Raw genomic sequence first — 27,716 nt, 5'->3', positions numbered from 1 at the left:
GATTAGAATAATCTTTACTTAAAAATAAACACTTATTTTAAGGATAATTTAGGTCAGGTCAATCTTTTCAAGCTGTATTTTGAGAATGAACATATACTTAAAAGTCTCCCAGATATACTAAAACCAGAATAATTTTGAAGGAAATTAAATAATGACCCAGTAACTTCACTAGTCGTTATTTTCCCAAAGAAAACAAAAAAAACTAATTTGAAAATATATATGCACCTCTACGTTTATTGCAGTACTATTTACAATAGCCAAGTTATGGAAGTGTCCATCAATAGATGGATACATTAAGAAGAATTAAGAATTAAGAATGAATTAAGAAGACAGGGTACATATGGGAATAGGAGATAGAGGCTTCCCGTTATGGACTGAATAGGTCATGGGAAAAAAAGGTACAGCATAGTGAATATAGTTGATGGTATTATGATAGTGCTGAATGGAGACGAACAGTAGCTACACTTGTGATGAGCATAGCATAATATATAAATTTGTTCGATCACTATATTATACACCTGAAAATAATGTAACATGTTTAAAATAAAAAGTTTTTAAAAGAAAATTTAATAATCAATTCCTGTGAATTTACAGTCTTTTAATTACTTAAAATGAATCTGTTGATTACATTTATCAATTTAATGACTATTTCTACCCATATTCTCAATTATATTGAAAAAAATACTTAATGAGGATAAAGATGGCCTCAAAAATGCCTAACAAATTAAAGATGAAGCACATGTAGCCACTGCAGAATTAAGACAACACCAGAATTCTGTCAATACACTAAGAGAAATATCTATTTATAAACTATTGTTTTGGGCAGAGATTGATTTAAATCACAAGTTAAATTAGATATTTTATACTTGTATTTCATTACTGTCTTGAAGAATTAGCCTATATCATATTGTTTTGAATAAGATATTATAACCAATTATGCTAGCTTTATTTTCTTTGTTTTTTTTTTAATAGACACAGTTTTGATGCTAATATTTTTTTCAAATAAAATTCTATCTTGCCTGAGTATCTTTTGTAATACTAAATTTTTTTTTAGAAATTGGTCGTTTGTTAACAATGTTCATTGCTTTAGTAGCTCATGAAATAATATGAGTTCTAATTTTAATTTGTTTACTTTAAGTTTAACCTTTAACCTTAATTTTTACCTGTTTTTCACCAGTTAGCACAGTGTTCTCATAGCATGCACTCCGTGGATGTTTACATTATGAATACACAAATTTTTATTAAAATATTTGGTGATATAATTCACTCAAATAATTATACTGAGTAATTTTACATGAGAAAAGACACTAGCTGTTACCCATAATGAATATTTAAAAAAAATGTTTATGTATTTATTTTTGAGAGCAATAGAGAGACAGCAGGGGAGGGGCAGAGAGAGAGAGAGAGAGACAGAATCCCAAGCGGGCCCCATAGCTGTCAATGCAGAACCCAAAGTGGGGCTCAAACCCATGAACCCTCAGATCATGACCTGGGCTGAAACCAAGAGTCAGACGTTTAACTTACTGAGCCACCCAGGTGACTGGGACTTTAGTCACCACATCATCAGCATCCTGGTAATATTCCATGAATCCCATGATATTTCCTGCTGTTGGGCATGACGGATCCTATCCAGTGATTGATCACCTGTTGGGTCCCAGAACTCAGGACCAATCCACAAAGTCACATGGAATGGGCTAAGATACAGCTTCTCTGTGGGTTTTAATTAGGATAACACAGTGTGATCAATGCAGTCTCCTTCATATAACCAGTGTTACCTATATGATTTCCCATAATTAACATCATAATTTTGACATTCTATTTTCCCTAAGTCCATCATGTAGGACACATTTCTGTTATTTCATGAATTATACCAAAGCAATCAGCATTAACCAAAGGTCAATTGCCAAATATATTTGGTTTGTTAGACTATAACACACGTTAAGCTTATTAGAAACTTATTTAAACAAAATTAAATTGTATTAGGATGTTTCTTTAATGGTTATCACAATAAGAAAGAAAACAATAATAAGAGTTTTGTTCCTCTATTCTTTATTTACTCATTCTCCTTACTCTTCTTTAGCATTCAATATATGGTTCTAGATAAAATAATAAAAATTAATGCAACATCAGACTGAAGCTACTAAATTTATTCAGCAAACTATTTTCTGAACAAAACCAAACCAAAAACAGGTTTATCAGAAATGTCAATTAAAGAAACAAAACCTATCATTATTAATAAATTGAAATATAAAATATATCTTGCTACAGGCTGCATTTTGAGAGATGTATTTCATACATATTAGAAAAGATTTTGAAAATACAAGAAAATCAATAAACAATGCTACAAAGCAATTATAAATCAAGGAATAAATGATATTATGTAGGCATAAGAACACTTATCCAAGTTGGAAAATACTTAAAATATGGGAGCAATTTTTTTTTTAATGTTCCTTCACTTTTGAGAGAGACAGAGAGAGACAGAGACAGAGTCCAAGCACGGGAGGAGCAGAGAAAGAGGGAGACGCAGAATCTGAAGCAGGCTCCAGGCTCTCAGCTGTCAGCACAGAGCTTGATGTGGGATTCAAACCCACAAACCATGAGGTCACGACATTGGCCAAAGTCAGACTCAACCTACCAACCCTCGCAGGTGCCCTGGAGCAATTGTTTTTGAAGTAGGTAAGTCAAAATGAGAAATACCAGAAAAAATAGATTTCTTTTTTTAAGCCAAATTTTGACTAAAATTTTTTGTTGTTCAGTTGCTCACATTGGTTTACAAAAGAGTTGCATTAAACAAAATAGACCTAAACTATAACAGGAGATATTTAGTTGTATAATACAAGATTTGTATCAGTGAATATGGCTTAACAGCAGAAAAGAATATTGATCTAATAGGAGGTAAAAGTCTTCTCTGTTTACCTCTTTAAATTTTTTTTTAAGTTTATTTTGAGAGAGAGAGAGTGCGCTAGTGAGCAAATAGGGGAGGGGCAGAAAGAGAGGGAGGGAGAGAGAGAATTCCAAGCAGGCTCTGCACTGTCAGCATACTTGAAAACAGGGCTCGAACCCACAAACCATGAGATCATGACCTGAGCCAAAATCAAAAGCCCCGATGTCTAAACAACTGTGCCACCCAGGAGTCTTTGCCTTTTTAACTTTTAAAAATTTTTATTATTTTATATGTAAGAGGGTTAGGATTCCAATAATAGAAAAAAAATAAACTATCAAAATTTCTCCTATGCTTTTATGTTCAGGATATTTAAGGTAACTATAGGACATACACTGTATGACATATTTAAGAGGATTTTGTTTTTCTCTTATTATTTGTACAATAATAATTCAAGACAACCTGCAGGGATAGTCCACATCAAATAAGAACAACAAAAAAAATATGGAGCACCTGGGTGGCTCGGTCAGTTGAGCGACCAACTTCGGCTCAGGTCATGATCTCAAGGTCTGTGAGTTCAAGCCCCAAGTCGGGCTCTGTGCTGATAGCTCAGAGCCTGGAACCTGCTTCTAATTCTGTGTATCCCTCTCTCTCTGCCCCTCCTCAGCTCATGCTCTGTCTCTCTCTCTCTCTCTGTCAAAAATAAATAAACATTAAAAAAAATTTTTTTAATATAACAAAGTTCATTTATTTCTAACTGTCATTTTATACAACAAGCACTATATTCTATGACATGTCACAAATATATCAAGATAAAAATGGGTAAGATGATAATGCTTTCTCTTCTTTCCTCTTGGATTATAAAGAGTAAGCAAAACCAACCAACAGCAATTGTTGAGGCACCCATATGTCTTTTCTTATCCTGCAGCTAGATCCCAAATAACAAAGAAGTAAACAAAAGGAGAAAGGTCAACTTAAAGATGAAGGAATGAATGTGTCATAGGATACTTAAAATATTTTGAGAGAGAAAAATCAAGAAGACTTTATAAAGGAGCATTTAACTAAAAATGGATAAAAGATCACTAGGACAGTTTGATGGTATTCCAAGAGATAGCAGACACTGTTTATAGAAACCAGTGGTCAAGTTGTCCTAAGTGAGTGGTGTGCAGAAAGGTTGGGACAATAAATATGCACTTTTACTCTTTATAATAAGGGAAGAATGAAGATCTCGCTCTTTCGTGTACTTAACTGATTTTTTACCTGATGTTTTATTTTTTATTTATATTTTAAATGTTCATTTATTTATTTTTGAGAAAAAGAGAGAGAAAGACACAAGAAGCAGGGCGGGCAGGGGCAGAGAGAGAGGGAGAGAGAATCCCAAGCACGTTCCGCGGTGTCAGCATAGAGTCCGGTCCTGGGCTCAAACTTACAAACAAGGGAGCTGAAATAAGGAATTGGATGCTTAACCAACAGAGCTGCCCAGGTGCCCCTTTATCTGAGTTTTTAAAATAATATTCTGAGGGAAATGAATTGGATAAAATGATTTGGAACAAACAAATGGGACACAGATTGGCCGAGGATAATGAAGTTTGGCTCATTTAAGGAAGTGGTATAAACAAGATCAATTAAAAAAAAAACACCTTCCTGTTCCTTCAGAGCAAGCAAGATGGTATGTTATAGAGTAGTAATTCATAAACTTTTATGTACCTATTGATGAAACACGTAAGAATCATAACATGCAAATTCTCATTGAGTAGATCTGGTGTGGGGCCTGGCATTCTGCATTTCTCACAAACTCCATGGGGAAGCCAGGCTACTAGTTCAAGGCCAACACTCTGAGTAGTAAAGTTGTACAGTTAAAGTTAATCTAAGTCATAAAGAACACAAAAATACCAGGGAACTTTGTTCTGGGATAAGATTCAATGTCCCACACATTTCTTTTTGGGGGGTGGGTAGGTATCTATGCAGTTTAGAAATTAAAAGGATACACGGACCAAGAGAGCTTTATCAAGCCACCTTAGTTGAGGAAGATTAAAGTGTGGATGTGAGAAGCAGGAAAAAGTGTTTCAAGCAAGGTTCCTAAGACCCAGCTTCTCATCTGGCTTTGAGTTCAACTCAGAAATGGCAGAATTCTTAGAAAAGTTTAAAAATTATCTTAGGACTGAGTGAAGTGTGCTCCCCACAGGCACAAATATCCAAGTGTAGCAAGAACACTAGCAAAGCCTTTGTCTTTAATTAAAAGCCCAGTGCAAGGGGAGCCCCAGGTTTATTTTTGACCAAACCAAAAGAATAATCAATTTGCCATTAAAAAAAAATAGTTCTTTATTTAGAAAAAAAAATTTCTTAGTTAGGACTGTTTATTTTTTTGTCATATTTACTTTGATTAAAGATAGCTGATATGTATTTGAAAACACACCATTAATCTGTCCCTGTAAGTCTTGTACACGAATTAACTTTTTAGTTCTTTTATTTTTTTAACTTTGAGAGTGAGAGAGAACGAGCATGAGTGGGGGAAGGGCAGAGAGAGAGAGAGAGAGAGAGAGAGAGAGAGAGAGAGAGAGAATCTAAAGTAGGCTCCATGCTGTCAGCACAGAGCCAATTCGGGGCTCCATCTCATGAACCCTGAGATCATGCCCTGAGCTGAAATCCAAGACTGATGCTTCATCAACTGAGCCATCCACCACCCCTGAATTGACTTTTTAAAACCTTCATCCACTTTTTCTACCTATTTGTCAATGGAGAAAACTAAGAATTAGTATTTATGACTTGATTAAAGTAGCACAAAAACTTAGTTGGCTCATAGCCAAATTAGTCTGTTAATAATTTAACATTAAAAGAGACTGGTTCACAGTTTATCTGAAATCCCCATTGCAAGCCCTGGGGGAAAATTCTGATTGTCTAAGCAATGAAAACTTGTAGCAGCTATATGAATTCCTCGAGTTATTAAATGATCAAGTCAAATTTCAGAGATTAGTTTTAGATCTGTACTGTTCTACATTGTAGCCACTAACCCTGTGTGCCTCCTTAAATTTATATTAATTAAAATTAAATGTAAGAAAAATTAACTTCTTTAATCAAGAGAGCCACATTTCAAGTGTTTAGTAGCAATATGTGGCTTGTGGCTACCATATCAAACAGCGTACTATTCCACATGCATGTTTCCAACATTACAGAAAATCCTGTTGGAAAAATCAATCCTATTTTAATATTGACAGATCTCTTATGCATTTGTTAATTTTCAAACCATTTAGTATATTACCTAACTTTATTCTCACAACCATCATATTAAAAATACAAGACTTACTATTACAATATTATATAAAGTTAGCCATGCTTTTTTTTGTTTTTTGTTTTTTGTTTTTTTGGGTTTTTTTAAAGCCAAGCTGTAGTTAAAGATCTGGGAAGCTCAAATCTGTGTAACTTGTGTAACTAATTTATTCAGTGGGATTCAAAATTCATTTCTATCTTTGTGTTGGGTGATCAAGTTTTGAATTTGAACAGTATTAGCTTTCAATAGTCTACTTTATCATCTAATATGATTTGCTGTACCATGGAAATTTTGTGTCTTTAGATAAAATAAATAAAATTCTTTAATTAAGTTGGAATATTAGGAAAAGCTCTATATGACATAGATTTTGAATAAATGCCATGGGTACTTAGCTCAGTATTAAAAAAAGAATAACACCTGTGTGTTTATGTTGATGTAGCAAAGCACCACCTTAAATTTTTCAAGCAACAATTTTAAAAGCTGTCACATTTTTACACAGTAAAACTAAATTAACATGATCTACTGTAGTATTTCTTTCCACCAGAATTCATGCTAGAGTCATAAAGCTTTATGGACCACTCACCTCAATTGATATGTTTACAAGATGAAGCCTCTCTACACCTTCATTAATCTAAAATTCCTTTAGTATAATTCATAAATACCCACTTTCTTTCACTCTGTTCATTGACACTGGTACTCTTGGGTTTGACTTTCATTTCCTAATCTGTTTATCTCTTGAAGTTTTATAACCTGTTACTTTGTCGTGACTAATTATAAACAGCATAATTTTTGAGATTTTGCCTAATTATAATTTTCCTTGAATTGCTTTCTCCTTCTTTCCTACATACTTTCATGATTACTTTGTATTAGAAACTATACTACTATATCCATGTGCTTTATGCTCTGGTTGGTAAATGCACATGTATAATTTTGTGGCAAAAATAAATACTAACGTCCAATCTCACATTGTTCTACTAAAACCAGGATGTTCCACATTAAGTTATTAAATCAATAATAACTGTTAGTGTGAAACAAATGTCAAGGCAGTATTTAAATTTAGTGAAAAAAGACATTAGGGTTATTTCCATCTCTAGTATAATATACATAATTATAAAGTAATATATTGAAACTTAAAATGAGTACACGGGAAGTAAAATAGTATGTGATTTTTTTGAACGAAGTTAAAGCTTTACTTTATATATTACTGTTATATTTAATTTAATTGAATATGTATTTATTCCAGTTCAAGGAATAATGCTAAGAACTAAAAATAATGAAGCCACAGTTGCTGCCATCACATAGGTTAAGAGAAAAAGATATGTGCTTGAAGAAAGATTTTATGAGGAAGATGATTTTAGAGCCTTGAATGATGGTAGGAGATTCTAAGGGGAGAATGAATTCATTTTGAGAGAGAAAATAAATATACAGAGAGTATAAAAGACAGAGCATTTGGGGGGAATAGGAAACAGGCAGATTTAGATAGCTCGTAGGATGTGTGAGAAAATAATAAATGATGGAACTAAAAGTGTACGTTAGGGTCAGGTCACAGAAGATCATGAATGTCAGGCAAAGCAATGTGTACTTAATGCTATAGAAAATAGAAAACTTTACTTGTTTTCTTTTTTATTATTAGTTATTGGTTTAATGTGCAGTTGGAATGATGCCAGATATGCTGTAAGTTTTATGTAAGCACATCAGAGCAGGGAGAGACTGAAGAGATGGAATCGATAACTTTAAGTCTTTGTCTGTGAGGAGTACCCGGCTGACTCTGTGCTAAGACATGGAACCCTTGATCTGGAGCTCATGAGTTCGAGTCCCATGTTGGGTGTAGCGATTACTTAATAAAAATAAAACTTAAAAAAAAGAATGTTTCTGCGGGATTGCGGGGGGCAATCAGGGATAGAACTGTGTGCATGGGAGTTTGAAAGGATGTTAGAGACATTGCAGACTCATATCTAGTGCATGGGTCCTATGTGAAAGAATGTTAAAGGTGAAGAAAAGGGAGAGGTTAGTGACACCTCTGGGTTTCAGAGCCTATGTAACTAAGGGAAGATAGTGCTGTTCACAGAAATAAGAGAAGAAATTGGATTGAGGTGAATGGTGAGGACGGCTGAAGAGAAGTAGAAGCGGGGAAAAAGTTGTGAAGAGGCTGTCCTGGCAAAGCTACAGGCACTTTCCTCTTCAACAGATCCTTCCCCACCACCCTGCATTTGTTTTAAGCGTCCAATGTCCTTGCTCCATCCTCTGAGCACTTTGAGGGATGGTGATGCAGCATCTCATTCAAATTTTATTTCTAGTGTTTCGATTCTTGCCTGGCACTTAATCGTTTCCCTTTAACAATTCAATGAACATTTGAGGCACAATCTGCCTCAAATAAAAATAGTGTGCCATATTAAAAATTTTTATATTTAGTTTTCTGGTTGATGGAGAGAAACTTTTATAGTAAATCAAGAATCAGAACTGACTGAGGTTGAACACAGGTCTAAATTTCTTTCCCTAAAATAAATCTTCTTGTTTTTAAAGGCTTGAAATTTAACATTTTGAAATTTGCTCCCATGGGTTACTCCTGGTGAAAAATGTAGGTACGTCATTGAAGAGGCAAACAGACATCCTTGTCTTTATGTGTGAGACCAAGTTTAACAAAGAGAAAGGTATAGAAGGGAGGTAAGAAAAAAAGGTGATAAAAAGAAAAATCTAGGAATATTGCAGATTAATTTACCTACTTCACAGTTTTATATAAAGCTAAATTCCCCAAAACATCTTCCTGAGACCATGCTGTTAATTCAAACTTCCAATAATTTTTTTTTAATGCTAAGCAACCTTGGGGCACCTGGGTGGCTCAGTTGGTTAAGCCTCTGACTTCGGCCTAGGTCATGAATCTCGCCATTCCTGAATTGTAGCCCCGGGTCCGAGTAGGGCTCTGTGCTGACAGATCAGAGCCTGGAGCCTGTTTCAGATTCTGCATCTCCCTGTCTCTCTCTCTGCCCCTCCTCCACTCACACTCTGTCTCTCTCAAAAATAAATAAACATTAAAAAATAAATAAATAAAAGCTAAGTAACCTTTCCTGCCCTTAACTTCCTGCAGTCCATTCTCAGCAGGGCAACTAGAGCAAACCTGTTAAAATAAGTCATTCTGTGTCTCTACTCCAAACCTGTTAGAGGTTCCCATCTAAAGCAGAATTAAAGTTGGCAATGACTTGTAATTCCCTCCTGCTCCTATCCTTAACCTCCCGCTACTTTCTTCCTGGTTTATTCGTCTCCAAACACATTAGCTTCAGCTGGTCCTAAATCATTAGCACATTCCCAAATTTAGGTTCCCTGTACCCCATCCCTAAAACACTCCTCTCCTCCACAGCTTCTTGCCTAATTCCCTCACCTCCTTCAAGTCTATTCAAGCACACCTACCTCACTAGAACTAACTGCAACCCCCTCTCCCACATGTTCCAATCTGTCTGACCCTGTTGTTTCTTCATGGCATTTAGCATCTTCCAGCAGTTTATAAAATTCAATTATTCATCGCTTTATCACTCTCTTTCTCGTCCTCCTTCACTAAGGTAGGGATAGTTCTTATTTTCGTTTTATTGTTGTTGATTACTTATATATTCCCAGCACCTAGCACTATCTCAGACACAATATGAATGTGTAATGAATGTTTTGCTGAATAAGTGAATGAACGAAATGCCTTTTACAAAAACTCTATTGATGGCTTACATTTTGCCCAGTAGTTTCCAACTCTTCTTTTTCCCCTTGTTGTTTGGTTTTTGGTCTGAAGATCACAGTAATCTGCCCTTTGGTAAAAATTAATCAATCAACCAACATAGCAAACTTCATAAAATAAATGTTGATGATTAAATCAGTAGGTGCATCCTTACAGTGGCTTAGGAAATGTGGATTCCTACTTAGTAGCAGAAAGCATGGGATTAAGCCTCACTTGCATCAAAGTACAGCTCAAGACTGATTTTAGTTCTCAGAAATTCAATGACCTGTGACAATGATTCAGGACGCTGCCTCAGACTATCCCTTGTTGGAAACCTGTGTATCAGTGAATACCTCCTAAGATAATGAACAGCAAATTAAAACAAAAATAAATTGAACAAAATAAAACAAACAAAAGAAACCTGGAGAGAAGACGAAAGAAAGAAAGAAAGAAAGAAAGAAAGAAAGAAAGAAAGGAAGAAAGAAAGAAGAAAGGGAAAGAAGGTTTATAAACATGAGAAAAATGTGAATTAAAAGTAATTTGTAATTATAAAAGTGTCTATAGATTTACATAGAATAGATTATTCTTGTTATTAATATTAGCATGTTTGACCATTTGGCATAATTGAATTCACAATTTTCTTCTTTTCAACACAGTGCTGTGTTAAACAGAAACAGAAACAGTCATCTTTTCTATGAAACTCCAATATTAAATTTTGATTCTGGAGGCTCTTTAATACATTTCTATTTATACAATTAAATTTCCTGCTTTATAAAGATACAATGAAATGATATGTGGTGTAAAACTCTGTAATTGGAAAAATGTTATATGAAGAGATTATTATTATTATTTTTTTTACATACATTTCTTCTGATCACCTTCATTGTATCAGATTTAGGGTAGAAAAATACTGGGAAAATAGCTTTCAAGTAACCATGCACATCTCCCATTGAAACCTGTTAGGGGTTACACGTGAGCATAAAAGGATAATATTTGGCCCATAATGTGTTCAAGATCTAATTTACTGTACACTGAAAGCAGTACATTAGTAATAATAGTCAAAATTGAATCTCAGAGGGTTGGTAATTTTGCTGAAGCATCCAGAATTTTTCTTATCTGAACTACCCAAACTTTTAAAAGCTCTTCCTTTTTTCTCTCCCCCTCTGCAATCATCCAATTAAAAGAATTTTTCCCCTGCTGTAGAACAGTGGAAATTCAGCTTTATGCTACATTTAACAGCTCAGGGGTTTAAGCTAATAAAAAGTAGCCTTCGAAAACACAAGCACATACACTAGTACATGTTCAGTGGTGACATGTAGTATCTTTCATTATCATTAAGACAAAATAAAATTTTACTTCATGGTTTGCTGCTTTTAAAAAATGCTGGGAAAAAATAATGCTTTCTGTTTTAAGTCTGTCACATAGCTAGATCTCATATGTGGTTTAAAAAAAGGATGCATAACTTTATCCCATTGTTTTGATAATTTAAAACTTTCAGAGATTAAATGTTTATGTTCTCGTTGGGGAGCGGGGGGCTATGAGGAAGAAAGGATGGATATTCATCTTTTTATTTACTGTAATTTGATTTTTTTAAATGTTGCCAGGGCACTGATTCATCCTATATGTACTAAACTATACAATCAGGAGTAATAATTAAAATATATGAAAAATAAATGTGATGCATGTGTGGACTTGAATTATTGTGCTTTGATATATATATGACATACAAATTTTATTCTTCTAATCTACAAAGATTTTCGAAACAGTGAATACCAAAACCAAGAGAAAATGTAACTCTGTACTTGTAAACTGTTCCTGAGCTGGAAAAATATATAAGCTTGCTTAGCCAAATTTGTTGGCCTCTTAAATCTTCTTAGGCTCTGCTCATGACTGTTGCACTCTATCACTGTGTGATCTTAGGTGAATAATCATTTAATTTCTTTGTGGCCTTTTTCCCAGTTTCCCATTTCAAGTGAACTGCTATCTGCTTGTACAATATTTAGGGCCCTAGCTAATGAGGTTTGATTTAACTTCCTTTTTTCATTGTGTTTCAGCAACAGCTCCAAGGTTGCCTTTACCTAAGAGGTAATATGTTTCCTCTGCAGTTATGCACTCAAGTGACTTTCCCAAATTAGGGAAGACCAATGCTCCAAGCCCAAATTTGAAATGAAAGATTTTGTGTGTAAAATTACTACTCTTCAACATGACTAAGAAAAGCTATAGCATCCAGGTAATAGGACTCTTTCTGGAAGGACCATAGAAATATTCTGAAATAAGGTGGGATGGTAAAAAGAGGAAATACAGTTTGATTTAAAAATGGAGTCCTATTTATTCTGAATTTCTTTATCATGCAACCTTAGCCTTTTCCCCCTGAAATACATTCCTTATAGGATTTAGAATAGCTTATAAACAAAACATAGGCCTAAAGTCTGACTTATGTTAAGAAGATAGCTGTTTTTCATTAATTTTTAGGTTATTACAGAAAAGTAAGGAGAGGGTTTGGCGGGAAAGAACAGGGAAGGCAGCTACTGTCCGTTCAGCACCATTTGAGGCAGGTAAAGAAGTTTAAGATTACGTGCTTTAATTCCAGTAATAATCTTTGAAGCAGGTAAACATTAGCATCTCCATTACCAGATGAGAAAACAGAGACTTGCAAAGGTTAAGGAATCCACTCAGCACATAACAGGATCATAATTAAAACTTGGGTTTGTTTGACCACAATATTCGACCTAATAAATCACATAATGAACCTGCTTTAAATCTCTGCCTTTAAAGAACTGGGAAATTTTTATGATGAAAATGAATTGTAGTTAGCAGTTCTATAAGGCCACGTGTTTTCTTGACTGCACCAGTCCTACAATCCATAGTATATAATATTTCTCATATTAGAAAGTACAGTGACTTCAAACAATAGAGGTCTTAGGATGATGCTTACATAAACATTCTACCAGATTACCTGCACTAGTACAACCTTTTGAATGAGCCCACAATGATAGTTTCTTTATTTTCAAATATGTCATTGAGAAGCAATAAACCAGCAATGTAATTATCAACCAAGCTTTTTTGTATATTTGCTATCAGGACCCCATCTACAGCATAAGGCTTTTCTTCTATGTATCCTCACTGTATTAATTCTCAAAAAACTCATGTTGGATACTACTCTTAGGACACTATGTGACTGTTTAGCTCTTGAGTACCTATTGCTTAGAAGTTCTGTTAGGCTTTCTCAGAAATTACAACATATTTGTTTGACATTTTATGACTAATTGTGTTTAGATTTTTTTCTTTTAGAATTTATGGAGTTATGTAAGCCCCTCAATTCCATTACATTTACATAGGTATGACACCTTTTAATCATCATGAAATTTACATACTAGAGTGCTTTTAGTGTATTTTTAGAACTTCCGTAAAACCGTACTGTCCATAAATCAAAGATAATTCATTTTGGACTACATCAGTTCATTTTTCTTTTTATGTAAATCATTACTAAAATATTGGCAAAATACAGGGTTTTATAATTGCATTGAATCCATAAAAATCCAGGCACTGTTAGAATGTTAATGGAGAAATAGCAAAGTTTTAAAGTCAATCAGATACGTTGGGTTTCACGCCCATCATTGCTGCTTTCTAGTTTTCTCTCCTTGGGGTGAAGGATTCAATTTCATTTCTCCCTTGTTTCTTCATTTAGATATAGTACTGACTTTGCAGGCAATATATATATATATATATATATATATATATATATATATATATATATATAAAATGCTTGCTACAGTGTCCAGCACAGTAATTATTCAATAAATTTTAATAATTTTAGTAACAGCCAGTGGACACTTCAACCCAAGACAATATTCTTTATGATCCAGATTTTACTTTAGCACTTAATACCACAGAAAATGTTTATTTCATTATTGGATAACTTAAATTGCAAAGATCTTCAGCCTTTCATTGATCCCAAATCTGTCTACGTAGACCTTCTATCCATGTGCGCCATTTGATAGTCTCTAAATAATCGAGATCTGAGAACAGATCAATTACATATAAAGAACCTGTTTCTCTCTTTGACTTATAAAGTAAATATCCTCTAGTTGTGTTTTACATATTTGTTTGTTTGTTTCCTATGTAATATATCAGTTAGGATTCTTTTGGTTCTGGCTTAAGCAAAACTTAACTATTTTTTGAACCAAGTACTGAAGTAAATCTACCAGCTTCAGGTTTAGTATGATTCAGGGGCTTAAATTATGTCATTGGAACATTGTTTTTACATCTCCAAAACTTAATTCATCTACCCCACACTGGCTTCACAGATTTTCCCATTTTAATATTAAGACAGTTATAATCTATGTCTTCATAACTCTGAGTCTAGCAAATATGAGAAAATGTCCTCAGCCTAATTCACATTAATCAGGAAATTAATTGCTGAGGGCAGGGCAAAAAAAAAAAAAAAAGGCCGATTCAACTTAAGTTATGGGGTTATGCAGACATATACTGGTTATAAGCCAATCAGAATGGACACTGCCACCAATCAATCAGAACAGACACTGGTCTTAAACAACAATTATGACTACAGAGTCCATCTGTGCTGACCGTAATTCCATTTCAAATATTTCTCCTGACCTATTCCCAGAGCAGACTGTAAATACTGCTTCACTCTAAAAGCAAGGACTGAGAAAGTGCCTGGGTGGCTCAGTCGGTTAAACATCTGACTCTTGGTTTCAGCTCAGGGCATGATCTCATGTTTCATGAGATCGAATCCCACATTGGGCTCTGTGCTGACAGTGCAGAGCCTGCTTAGGATTCTCTCTCTGTCCCTCACCCTCTCGTGCATGCTCTGTCTCTCTCTCTCTCTCAAAAATAAATAAATAAACTTTGAAAAAAAATAAAAGAACTGAAAGTGGAAGGAGTCTCAATTCCGAGGAGGAAAATAGAATTATGATTACCAGAAGAAAGATGAATGGTTGAATAACAGATAGTAAAACCAACCATGGTCTACTACACACGGTTTTGAGAATTTCTAACAACCTAATTACTTTGCTGAATTAATTTCAGTTAAATAATTGTTCCTTTCTACATGCTTCCTGTAATAAAAAGTTGGCATGAAGTCTGACCAGTATAGTATAGAGCAGGGACATTGCCAGTTTTTGTCTAATATCTATACTTTTATTAATAAAACCCAAGATTTCCCTAACCAATTAAATATTCTACACTTGAAATATTGTCAAACTGGATTACTTAGCATTCTGTACTTGTATAGTTTATTTTTGAAAGTGAAATGCCAAATGTACAACTCTCTGCCTTATAAAATTTAATCTTGCTTGGTTTAGTCTATTCTTCTGGTCATTCAAGATAATACTAAACAGTTCATATAAATTCAAGCACTAAGTCATCACCTAGAAAATTGAAAATATCATATCCAGCCACTGAAAATTAATAAACAACCATCCAATCATTGAAAAATTAATTCTTTAAAAAAGAGACAATACATAGTAAAGGAGACCCTCCCTTTAGACTTATATGGATGTAGTAATTAACACTGTTTGGGTAAATTTGATCAACCAGCTATGAATGCACTTCAGTCCATATTTCTCCACAATATGAAAAAGAATATAATGGGTATTTTTGCTAAATATCTGATATAAATTAAAGTCCATTATTTTTACATAGTCCTTTGAGCTGATACTCACTCTAATCAAAAAGCTCATGTTAGCTTCTAGTTGTTTCTCAGTGCTCACACTCTAGGCAATTAATCATCAAATTTAGTATGTTAGTAGGACCAACATCAAACTCATTGGCCTAGATACTGGAGAATCCATCGATCCTGTTATCTTATAAAACCATCCTTCTTTACTTATGCAGAAGTTGAAAACTTGAGATTCCAAAATAACACATCATCAACCCTACATTATCCTGAAACATATTACCTGCATTTCAACTTATCTTCATAAATCTCATTTCCAAGTTCTGACTTCTATAATTAAGCAGAGTACATGATGAAGTCTTATAGTGCTACTGCTCTCTCACTTAATTTCTTTCACCTGTGCCAGCTGCAGCACAGCAGGGAATCTTTTAAACAGTAATAATGAATTATCTCTCTAAACCCAAGAAAAACATAAAGCAGAAATTTGTCCAATTTTAAAGATCAAGAGAAAGATAAGTTCCACACGGGCCAGTATACCGTGTTATAATATCAAAGCATAAGTTGGGGAATCATTCTTTTCCAAATCCTTAATGTTGCAGCTGAAGAAATAGGCTCAGGGACATTCAGTGACTTGTCCAGTGTGCAACAGCTAGAGGGGATCAGGGCTAGTACAAGGTCTCAGCATTTCTGTGAATTCAGATCCCTTTCTATCTTTCCACAGTGCTCCTTGATTGAAATGTTATACTTCAATGAATATACAATAAAGAATTCTGAGGAAGTGGACAAGAAGGAGGGGATACTTAACTTTATTTATCTATCCAACCATGATTTGTTTTATTTCCAATCACTGAGTATTCACTTCTGCTAGTCACTGCCTGAAGCTCTACGGAATACAAAGATGGGTAAGATAGGGACCATACTCAGAAAGAAATCTACATTCAAACTTTTACTTTGGCATAGGATTCACATGGTAATTTTATTTTATTTTAATAAAAGTAGTTTACAGTCTAAGAAAAAAATGCATCTATATCCAAGTATCATATCTCTTTCATTATTTCATATTGATACTTTTAAGTAATATGCTTTTTCAGGAAGTTAAAGGAATGTGCTTCTCTCATTTTCTTCCTTTGGAATTCATATTTCATATCCGTTGTAAATGAAATACCGTAGCTGCTGTATTATCTTATGCTAAACAGTTTATATCAGTTAGTAAATTGTTATTTTCGTTAACAAATGAAATTACTTTCAAAGAATCAATTCAACCTTACAAATCTGTAATAATGCATTGTTTTTACTGTAAAAAAGCAGATCATTTGGCAAGTCCTTACACTGAATTTCACAGTTTAGTGATACTAGAATTTAAACCATGGTCACTATTCAAAAATTAGCCTTCTTATTAATGATTTTTAAAATTAGTTTGTGTCTTTCTTTTAATTTCTTCAGTTTAATAAGAGTTATGAGTTGGCACTTTGAGTATATTAATAGATATGATAGCTAATATTTGTGGCCTACCATCTCTAACCAGCACTGGGAATGAATAATAACTGGCCACCTTTTTAGAGAAAATACATTCCTTATTACCACAACACAATCATATGGTTTGCATAATTAATTTCTAATACCATAAGGAAAACATATCTTTAAGAACAATTGTTTTATTTTTTTTTATTAATTTTTTTTAACGTTTATTTATTTTTGAGACAGAGAGAGAGACAGAGTATGAATGGGGGAGGGTCAGAGAGAGAGGGAGACACAGAATCTGAAACAGGCTCCAGGCTCTGAGCTGTTAGCACAGAGCCCGATGCGGGGCTCGAACCCACTAGCCGCGAGATCATGACCTGAGCCGAAGTTGGACGCTCAACCAACTGAGCCACTCAGGCGCCCCTAAGAACAATTGTTTTAAACAGAAGACTCTATCTCAAACAACACCAGTTACCTTTTTGAACAGATTCCCCATGTCTTTTAACGCAAGAATTTAGAACCAACATCAGCACTAGTATTATTGTTTTATTATTCAAATATAATCAAAATGTGTATATATGTGTGTGTATGTGTAGTGCTACTTTCAGTGCAAAGTACAATATAAGAGGCATCCTTTGGATGGCAAAATAATGGCAATTCTCAGTTATTTTAATAAAAAACAGGACAGAACTGCCCTTGAAAATCTGAGTTTAATGGCCAGTTTTGTATTACATATACCAAAAAACAAAAAAAATCATTTCTGCAAATTTACATTCTTCTTTTCTATGTACCTAGAGTACTGAAATAGAAAATAGGTTGTTTTCACCTAGTGCATGTACTAACATAAGGTTTCTTTTTGCTGTCCAGCTCCAGATGACAACCAGCTTAGTAAATAAGATGGCAACTTCTCATCTTTTTTTTTCTTTTTCAAGTTTGTATTTAAATTCTGGTTAACGTATATGGTAAAACTGGTTTCAGGTGTAGAATTTAGTGATTCATCACTTACATATAACACCCAGTGCTCATTACAAGTGCCCTCCTGAATGCCCATCACCCATTTAGCCCATCCCCCACTCACCTTCCTCCATCAACCCTTAGTTTGTTCTCTATAATTAAGAGTCCCCTTTTCTTATTCAGAGAATGGATCAAATAGTTTTGTGGTTTATCCACGACTTCCCTCTCTACTTTTGTGTAGTCTGCTATTTGAGTCTGGAGATCATGTCTAACTTCTTACTCATTCTATATCTTTAATGTCTAATACAGTGCCTGGCACATAACAGGTACTCAGTTTTTTAATTGAAAATGAATGTGCAATAAAATAAATTCTGCTTCTTTATGATGGTAAAAGTATTTGTTGAGATTCACATAAACAGAGGCAGTAAAGTTTATTACTTAAATGGTCACAATGACTTTCTCTTAAGCCCTTTTCAATATCTGAAAGTTTATTTCAATGAATTAAACAATATAGTTTCCCCAAGGGACTGAGGAAGAATCTGTTCAAGCCATCTATGAACATAGTGATTTGCTTGCATTACATTAATATGGAATAAAGCAATCTAGGTTTGATTCTGAACTGGTAACAAACAAAAGGTTATGGTAGAAAAACAGAGAAGAAAAATTCAGTATTTTCAAAATACAAAAAAAAAATGCATTTCATGGCATATTTACAAATTACATATACCATGGAATTTTCATTCTTTTCTTTCCAGGCAACCTGTTAGATAAAAAAATGTTGATTTATTTACATTAAAAAGAACAGATATATGGCTGGCATAAGCTTTATAAAAAATACAAGAGAAATATAAAAATGTTTGAAGCATAAAAATTCAAATAAGAAATGTTCATTAAACCATCATCAAATAAGAATACTCTATTCTAAAATTAGTTCTAATACATTAAATATATGCTTTCTGTTTTTCTACATAATGTCCATGCACATGGAATAATACAGATGATTAAATGGTAAGTAAAATCAACATTTATTTACTAAGAAGAGGTTTGGTAGTTTCCTTCCTGGGAATATTACCACACACTAGGGGCAGTATCAAACGCTAATCCTTAATTACACTTTCTAAGCAAACCAATGTTTATCATTGTGACTATCAACAGAAATATGTTTGGGCTAGCCAAACCCAAAAGACCATGAGCTTCAAGAATGGCCAAATAATTTAATGAAAAAATGTTTTCTTTAAAACCCCTAATTCAGTAATCTTCCCCAAAAATCTCAACTCCTCATTCTACCCTAAGATATTGCATCTCCAATAAGTACATTCAATATCCGTTCTTGAGTCAATAATCTGAAAGAAAAATGGCAGTTTTAAACTATAACTATCACATAGATTGCTTGAGTACCAGAAAGCTGAGTTATATATTTAACATTCAAAAACTTTCCCAATATTTTTCTAGAAACATATTTTTTTATAAAAGAACACTTTCATTTCAAACTATCCTCAATTAAGATATAAATTAATATATTCTGTGTATTTAAAAGTTATTATTTCCAGTAGGATTTTCCTATTTCCTAATTATTGACATACAAAGCAGAGACTAACTAAAAAGTTAGATAAAAATACATGTTAGGAAAAGTAAATCATGAAAGAGCCCAAATGTCCATCAACTGATGAACAGATAAAGAAGATGTGGTGTAATGCACACACACACACACACACACACACACACACACACACACACACACACATAATGGAATACTACTCGGTGATGAAAAAGAATGAAATCTTGCCATTTGCAACAATGTGGATGGAACTAGAGGGTATTATGCTAAGCAAAATAAGTCAGAAAAAGAAAGATATAATATGATTTCACTCATGTAAAATTTGAGATACTCAACAGATGACATAGGGGAAGGGAAGGGAAAAATAAGATAAAAACAGAGAGAGAGGCAAATCATGAGAGACTTTTAAATTCAGAGAACAAACTGAGGGTTGCTGGAGGGGAGGGGAGTGGGGAGATGGGTCAAATGGGTGACGGACATTAAGGAGGGCACTTTTGGGATGAGCACTAGGTGTCATATGTAAGAGATGAATCACTGAATTCTACTCCTAAAGCCAAGATGACACCATATATTGACTTGAATTTAAATTAAACAAAAAAAAAAAAAGAAAAAAAAAGAACTTCTAGGTTCACAGCACATTTATCAATGTGATAGCTAAAAGATAATAAATACATTGAAGTAGTTTGAAAAAAAACAAAAGTAAATCATTTTTGTGGGTCGTAAAGAGTAGGGATGTTTTTAAGTTTAAGCTCAAATCCCAAAAATGTCATAAATCCGCAAATACAAATATATTATACAAACTATTTTTTGAAATAAGAAAAACCGGTTTTGTAGACAGCATTCTCACACCCAACTCACTTTATTAGCATTAGACTGATATATAAGTTTTCAAGCTAACAAATCATTTCATAAAGCCCCTGCATTTCTCATTTCTCTCTGTTGCCATTGTAAGAGTGTTTTAGAAAAGGCAGAGATAGTTGAGGTGCTACAACCTATCTACAGCTAAAATGGAGACCTGAAATGCAAAGGCTATAAATGCACAGAGCATCACTACAGCATCTTATGCTAAGATTCTACATGAGCACTCCTCTCTCTGCCTTTAGATACAAGGGAAGTAAAAAAAAAAAAAAAGTAAAATTTGAAAGGGGCACCTGGGAGGCTCAATTGGTTCAGCGTCCTTGGCTCAGGTCATGATCTCATGGTTCATGGGTTTGACCGCTGCATTGGGCTCTGTGCTGACAGCTGGGAGCTTGGAGCCTGCTTCAGATTCTATGTCTCCCTCTCTCTCTGCCCCTCCCCTGCTCGCACTCTCTCTCTCTCTCTCTCTCTCTCTCTTTCTCTCCCTCCCTCAAAAAAAAAACAAACATTAAAAAAATTTAAAGAAAAAAGTAGAATTTGAAAGACTCACCTATTTAACATTTATGAACACAAAGAATTTTATAGATAACATAAAAATGAGAACTAGGCATGATTTCTTTCTACAATGTTAACTTTTAAAGTCCAATATGGCTTTTACTTTGTTCTATTTTCAAATTGCATTTCAGATCTTTAAACATTGAGCATCAGAAATTGGGGTTCCCTCAAACTATAAACTCATCTTAAATGGATTAGCTGGATTATGCTTGAAAACTTATTAATCAATGCTTACACTACACTAATACAGTCACATTTATACAATGTGGACTGACTCACATAGAAAAGTTTTCTCAGGAACTTTTATATGGCCCACAAGTTAATATGAATTTTCCATGTCCAGAATCTACTTATAAGCAATCTCCACAACATAGGTATACAATGCATGTGACACATTACATAACCTACAGATGATTGTCCTATTATCAGATTTACAAATTTAATAGACAAAGCTTATGAAATCACATAAGCCTATGAAAACTTAAGGGTTGTTATCATTAGTAAAATGCACTCAAATGTATCATTATATCAATTAAAAATAATTGATCAAATTCTGATTATAATCAAAACTGAAGACAAAATAACTAATTCTTTTCATATAACTGCTTCTTTTGAAAAGTTATCATGGATGGTTCATCATATCCTGTATAGGCTGCATCATATTCCATGAAACTTTAGGTTTATGGATGCTATCATATTTATTCATTTACTCACGATTTGTATATTTATTCAACCAACATGTATAAAAGAGTCTACTATGCACTATTCTTTGTGGTACTATTGAGAAATAGGTAGACAGATGTAGTGTGTGCATCAAATGGGAAATAACGGTCTTTAGGAGAATATAGTCTATGGACGACAGAAAGAAATAAAAAACCTTAAGTTAGAAAATTTGAAAATATATAGGTCATCCAGATATCTATCAGCTACCTTGAGGTGGGAAAATAAAGAAACTTGCTCTGCAGGTCTATGTGAGGATTCAGAGCCATCCAGACATTGTGCTACTGGGCTTTCTCTCTTTACCATCACACAGGAGAGCTTAGACCTCTAGGATGGGAAATAGCACAAGGAACCAGCAATAATGATGATAATAGGTCAAAAACTATGATCATAATAGTACGATAGGTTTATATTGTTCCTGACAATGATCACATATGCAATTATCTTTTTTAAACATAGCATAGGAGTGAAGACATGAGATGATTATAAAATGGGACTAATAATCCATGTATTAGTGATTCCTAAGTATTTTTTCCCAGAAGTAATAATAGGGTGAGATATTTCAAATTTAAAGGTTTTCTAGTCAAATGCAGATCTGCTTTTTGGTAATCCTTCTGGCATACAGGTATATTAGCGTGGCAAAGGCTCTCAGAAGCCTCCCCACAAATAAAATGGTTTATTTTTATTTAGCACAGCATTTTTCTAACTTAAAACTCCTAATATTGCTCTGGGTATTTCAAATAAGAAAAACAAAAGAGCCACTGACCAACCATCCAATATTGCCTCATCTTAAAGAGCATTGTTACTAATGTCTCTTTAATAAAAGACAGTTTACTAAAATCATTTGCAATCATACACTGCTTAATTTTGTTTTTGCTTTCTAAGACCCATATAATATTTTTCTATGCAAAACAAATGATCTTAAATTTTTAAAAAAATGTTTTTTTTATTTAAAGTATGCATAAATCACACCTGGCTAAATGGTATTCTTGTCTGTGTTGCTTGATATTTAGCACTATAATCAAACCATATTGCAGTGTTCACAGTTTCTGATGAGCCCTAAATGAGGCTCCATCAATCTGGCAGACTATTTCAAGAGTAGAACTAAAGATGAAAAATTTCACCTTGCTTCTAAAATAAAACTCTATCCCATCAAATATGTCCAAACTAAATCATTTAAGTGAGAATAATTGAATCTGGGCACTTCTTAAGGATTATCCCTGAGCCATCACCTGCCCCAGCTCGCAGTAATCCTTAGTAAATGATATGTGCCCTAAGAATATTACCAGGACATAAACGAAACTGAAAACACAATAGGCAAATGTACTTTTTAAAAAGACAACTATAGAAATAATACTAATGCCTATTTTCAAGAAATGTATGGAAACTAATTCCTTGCACACCTATCCAGTCACATTATTTAAATCATCTCTTCAATTTTATCTTTGAAACAATATTTTTAAAGTACTTGGGGCATCTGGATGGCTCAGTCAGTTAAGCGTCTGACTGCAGCTCAGGTCATGATCTCGCGTTTCATGAGTTTGAGCCCCACATCAGGCTCTGTGCTGACAGCTCGGAGCCTGGAGCCTGCTTCAGATTCTGTGTCTCCCTCTCTTTCTACCCCTTCCCCGTTCCTGCTCTCTCTCTCACTCTCTCAAAAATAAATAAACAAAAAAATTTTTAAAGTACTTATTAAAAGATATTGCTTATGATCCTATACATGGTAATACATCACACCAAAAATTTTATTTCACAATACATTTCAACAACACCTCAATTCCATCACTCCAACTTATTATTTGAGAGGCAGGGTTGTTCCCAACAAAACATCTAAAAATAATGTTATTTGCATAATAACTAGAACAAAAATTTAGCAGATATTTCAGACTGCCTAAGCACTGCAAATGTATATTCCTATAATCTTATCTCATTCTCTATTTATGAGGACAGAATGAGAAATATAGAAAGGGTTCTGGTTAAAGATGGTAACACAAGAGACTCCTGAACTTATCTCCTCTCACAGATACACCAAATCCACAGCTACCTACAGAACAATTCCCTCTGAAAGAAATCCAGAAATTAGCTGTGTGACTCCTACACATCAAGTGAAAGAAAGAAAACACACACACACACACACACACACACACACACACACACTGAAAGGGGGAGAGGCTGAGGTAGCTTCTCACCATAAACCCCGACCTGGAGCAGGGTGACATATCATCAAGAGGGAACCCATAAATCCCAGCTTCTCCTTCAGGAGTGAAGGGTTTGTCCCATCTTTTAAGTCTTCCACCTGAGGCATGGCCCAGCAGGTCTTGTGTCTCTGAGACCCACAATACTAAACAAAAACAAGTTCTTAATGAACTTAAGGGACTCCCTGTGGCTGTCACCCTCAGGCTCAGCAAAGATGCAGCAGACTAAACTACCCAGTTTTCAACTGAAAGAAGCAACTTAAGGAAGGGGGCACAGGGTCAAGCTTCTAATTTAACATACATCTAGGGGCTGACTGCAATCCTTTTCAGAGAGCTGAAGGGAAGCTGGTGCAATCTTCATGTTCTCTCTGTGGGTATATGTATATGTGAAGGAAAGGAAACCAGTGCCTCAAAAAGATTTATGCACCCCATGTTAGTTGCAACATTACTTACAGTAGTTGAGACATGGAAACAACTAAGTGTTCATTGACAAATGAACACATAAAATGTCACACACATACACACACACACACACACACACACACACACAGGAATATTTTTCAGTCATAAAAAATAAGGAAAGCATGCCATTTGTGATAACATGGATAGAACTTTAGAGTGTTATGCTAAGTGAAATAAGCCAGAAACAAAAAGACAAATACTGCATGACTTCACTTCAAAAAAAAAAAGTTTATTCATTTTTGAGAGAGAGAGAGAGAGGAAGTGGCAAAGAGAGAAGGAGAGCGAGATTCCCAAGCAAACTCCACAATGTCAGCACAGAGCCCGATGTGGGGCTTGATCTCACAAAGCTGTGAGATCATGACCTGAGCCAAAATCAAGAGTCAGATGCTTAACCGACTGAGTCACCCAGATGCCCCTGTATGATCTCACTTTTATGTGAGAACAGATTGGTTGTCACCAGAGGCAGGGGGTATATAATTTTATTTTTATATTTAAGCTACATTACCCATTGGAATTCTATTGGATTCCTCCATTGTATTGTGAGATTCAGAAGCTAGGGCTGAAAGTCAGGCGCATGCTTGACTCTCTACAAGGGGGAATTTTAGTACTGAGCCAAGCAGAACAGATCAACACCAAGAAACACTGCATAATGTTTACTTAATTTTTCCTTCATAATGAACTCATGTACAACTAAAGCTTCTTTTTACATATCATGACTAAGGTATTTAAGTTAACAATTAATTGGTTGGTTTGACAAATAAATATTGAAGGTCTCTGTGAGTTAGACCCTGTGAATACAATTATGAATAGTAAGACTAACATTGTCCTTCGTGCTTACCAGCTAGTGTATGAGGGACTTCTAGCAGGAGATAACCATTCTAGCACAAAGGAGCTTTGAAAGTCTCCAATGTCAACTGTATGGCTATACAGCACTAATTGTCTGTACACTGAAAAGGACACCTTGGTACCTTGAAGACCAAGTGGCTATTAAGCTATGCCATACAGGTAGAGAAATCTGATCAAGCTATAAGGTGGGTGTAAGGACACATTTTTAAAAATTCTTTTTAAGTTGTTTTGTTTTGTTTTGTTTTGTTTTGTTTTGAGAAACAGAGTGAGTGCACATGGAGGAGGGACAGAGAGAGGCGGGGGAGGGACAGAATCCCAGGCAGGCTCTGCACTGTCAGCTCTGAGCCTGACACAGGGCTCCAACTCCCAAACCATGAGATTATGACCTGAGCCAAAATTAAGAGTTGGAAGCCTAACTGACTGAGCCACCCAGGCTCCCCAACAGTTAGTTTTAACCAAATGATCCAGTTTAGTTTCCAGAGTAATATTAATAGGGCAAATATATTAGGCTTTCCAGAAAGAGTCATAGTGTGGGCTGGTAAACTCTTTGGATTTATCTGTGTATGTACTAGAAAGAATAGTAAGAAAGGCTAGGATTTCCCTTACAATCAAGGCTCACTGATGATGGTTACATTTCCCTACATTACAATGATGTGGTCAGTTTTAATATGCAAACATAACTATCTAGGATTTCTTCCACTATTTTTAATGGCAGAAAATAAAAGGGAGAACAAATTGTACTTTGCCCTTCCATTTAGTCTGTAGGATATTACAGATCAAATAAAACAACAGGGTGTTATAAACCAAATAATACCAGTATTAAATATTAGGGCTAATATTAGCCTTTTATAGTGTGCCAGGTGTGATGCTATTTACCTTACTACGTTGTTTCCTTCAATTATTAATACTATGAAAAGGTATTGTTATGGATATCATTTTACTTGCATCAAGTAACCACAGCATGGATCACAAAAGTAATTAATCACTGTCTTCCCTGAATGAGTCAAGATATCAATACCTTTACATTTTCTACTTAAAGATATATATTTATATGTAAATATATAACATATATAAAATTAATAAATATATAATAATATAAAGATATCATTAACAATTTTGAAAATAAAATCATCACAACACATTTTATATCTTTCCTCCCAGTCCTTATCCATTTTCATTTACATTAAACACACTGCAAGTGGAACAAACACACATGCAATTCTGTATCCTTTTAATAATCTGATGTCAAAATAAGATAAAGCCCTAGAAAGCTAGAGAATCATTATACTAATTAAGGGTAATTAATTTAATATAATGCAATTTCCCCCAGAGCTTGGTGAAGAGCAAAGCATCAAATAACATTTAATGTACCAACAGAATTTGGATAGCCCGATAGGCTTATAATAATGGGATTTTGCCTGAAGGGAGTTCAGCTTCATTTGACCTCTTACTGGATTTTTTTTTTTATAATCCTCTATGACATTTAATACATGTTATCTTTTTCTGTTATTATTTGTATGCACGTCACCTTTCTAACTAGATTATAACTTTGAGTTTAGGGAGTATTCCTTTATCACTGTATCTTTTACAAATTAAGAATTCAATGAATATCTGCTAAAATAATGAATACATGAATATTAAAAGTAGGAAACAGGTGCAATTCAGTATAAGGAATTTTGTTGATGTACTTTGATTAAATAAAATACCCGGGAAATATTAAACAAGCCACATCCTACAAAAGTAAAAAATCCTTGAAATTCTTATTAATAAAGATTATCAAAGTTCGAAGCAGTGTCCATGTATTCCTCTTTTCCCCTATCCCTAAGCCATATACTGTCAACAAGTAATGGGCACCAATCTTACTCTAAATTAATGATGAGACTAAATTTACTGAAATAAATTAAATGTGCTACTAGGCTGTATTTAAATTTTTAAAAAAATACCTGGGTTTATGGACTGTTCTAACCTACCACCAGCATCCCTTGGGAGAGATGTGTGATGTAGACATCAGGAGTAAATAACCTAATACTGAGTTAATAAATATTTTTAATGGAAAATTCATGTCTTGCAGAAAAGGTAGGAAGGAATTTTCTTTGTTTGAGTGATATACTACTAGTTAAAATCAACTTGTGCCAGTAGGTAATCTAGGGGCTTCTTGGGAGAATTCTTCTCTGTGGAAGAATCTAACCCAGTTACGTCAATCAGGACTGCCATGCTGACTCTATCTTTCTCCTTTGACTTGTGAATGTTAAGTCTTTATTTTGAATCAAACAAATAAAGTATTTGGACCTAAACTATCGAACTGCTTAGAAATATCTGGGGAACACAAAGCACCAAATGGTTTGCTTTCTGGTTACCAAGTCTATGAAATTCATCTGAAAAGAAGTGAATACATTGAACAAAATATTAAATGTGTAAGGGGAGTGAAATATAAAAAAGCCTTTCCGATCTCGAAATCTTCAGTCATTCTTCAAATTACGAGGTGTCTGAGGATGCCTGATCCTTGTCCCCAAAGGTATGGTGTAAATCTATCAACATGGACTTAGAGTCACTGTGCAGGATTAAGTGGTTTTTAGAGTGACAGGGCACACTAGTGGATTTCTGGGTGAAATTCTGAAACGAC

General features: G+C 34.3%; 1 protein-coding gene and 1 long non-coding RNA gene across 5 annotated transcripts in view; one reads left to right on the top strand and one right to left on the bottom strand.

The window, feature by feature from the left end:
- The window catches only part of LOC132692304 (uncharacterized), a 38,483-nt gene extending 22,001 nt beyond the window's left edge, over nucleotides 1-16,482 (top strand). The window contains exons 3-4 of one of the 2 annotated variants that reach the window (XR_009616280.2): nucleotides 11,901-12,076; nucleotides 16,206-16,482. This is a non-coding gene — a long non-coding RNA (uncharacterized LOC132692304). The remainder of the gene's footprint in view (nucleotides 1-11,900; nucleotides 12,077-16,205) is intronic. The other variant, XR_009616279.2, reaches the window with a different exon arrangement.
- Nucleotides 1-27,716, bottom strand: part of GRID2 (glutamate ionotropic receptor delta type subunit 2) — a 1,486,895-nt gene that overhangs the window by 875,154 nt on the left and 584,025 nt on the right. The gene's annotated exons all lie outside the window — the stretch shown is intronic.

The sequence above is a fragment of the Panthera onca genome, chromosome B1 (assembly GCF_046562875.1).
Source record: "Panthera onca isolate mPanOnc1 chromosome B1, mPanOnc1 haplotype 2, whole genome shotgun sequence".
Classification (NCBI taxonomy): Eukaryota; Metazoa; Chordata; class Mammalia; order Carnivora; family Felidae; genus Panthera; species Panthera onca.
This window is presented reverse-complemented; position numbering and strand designations above follow the sequence as displayed.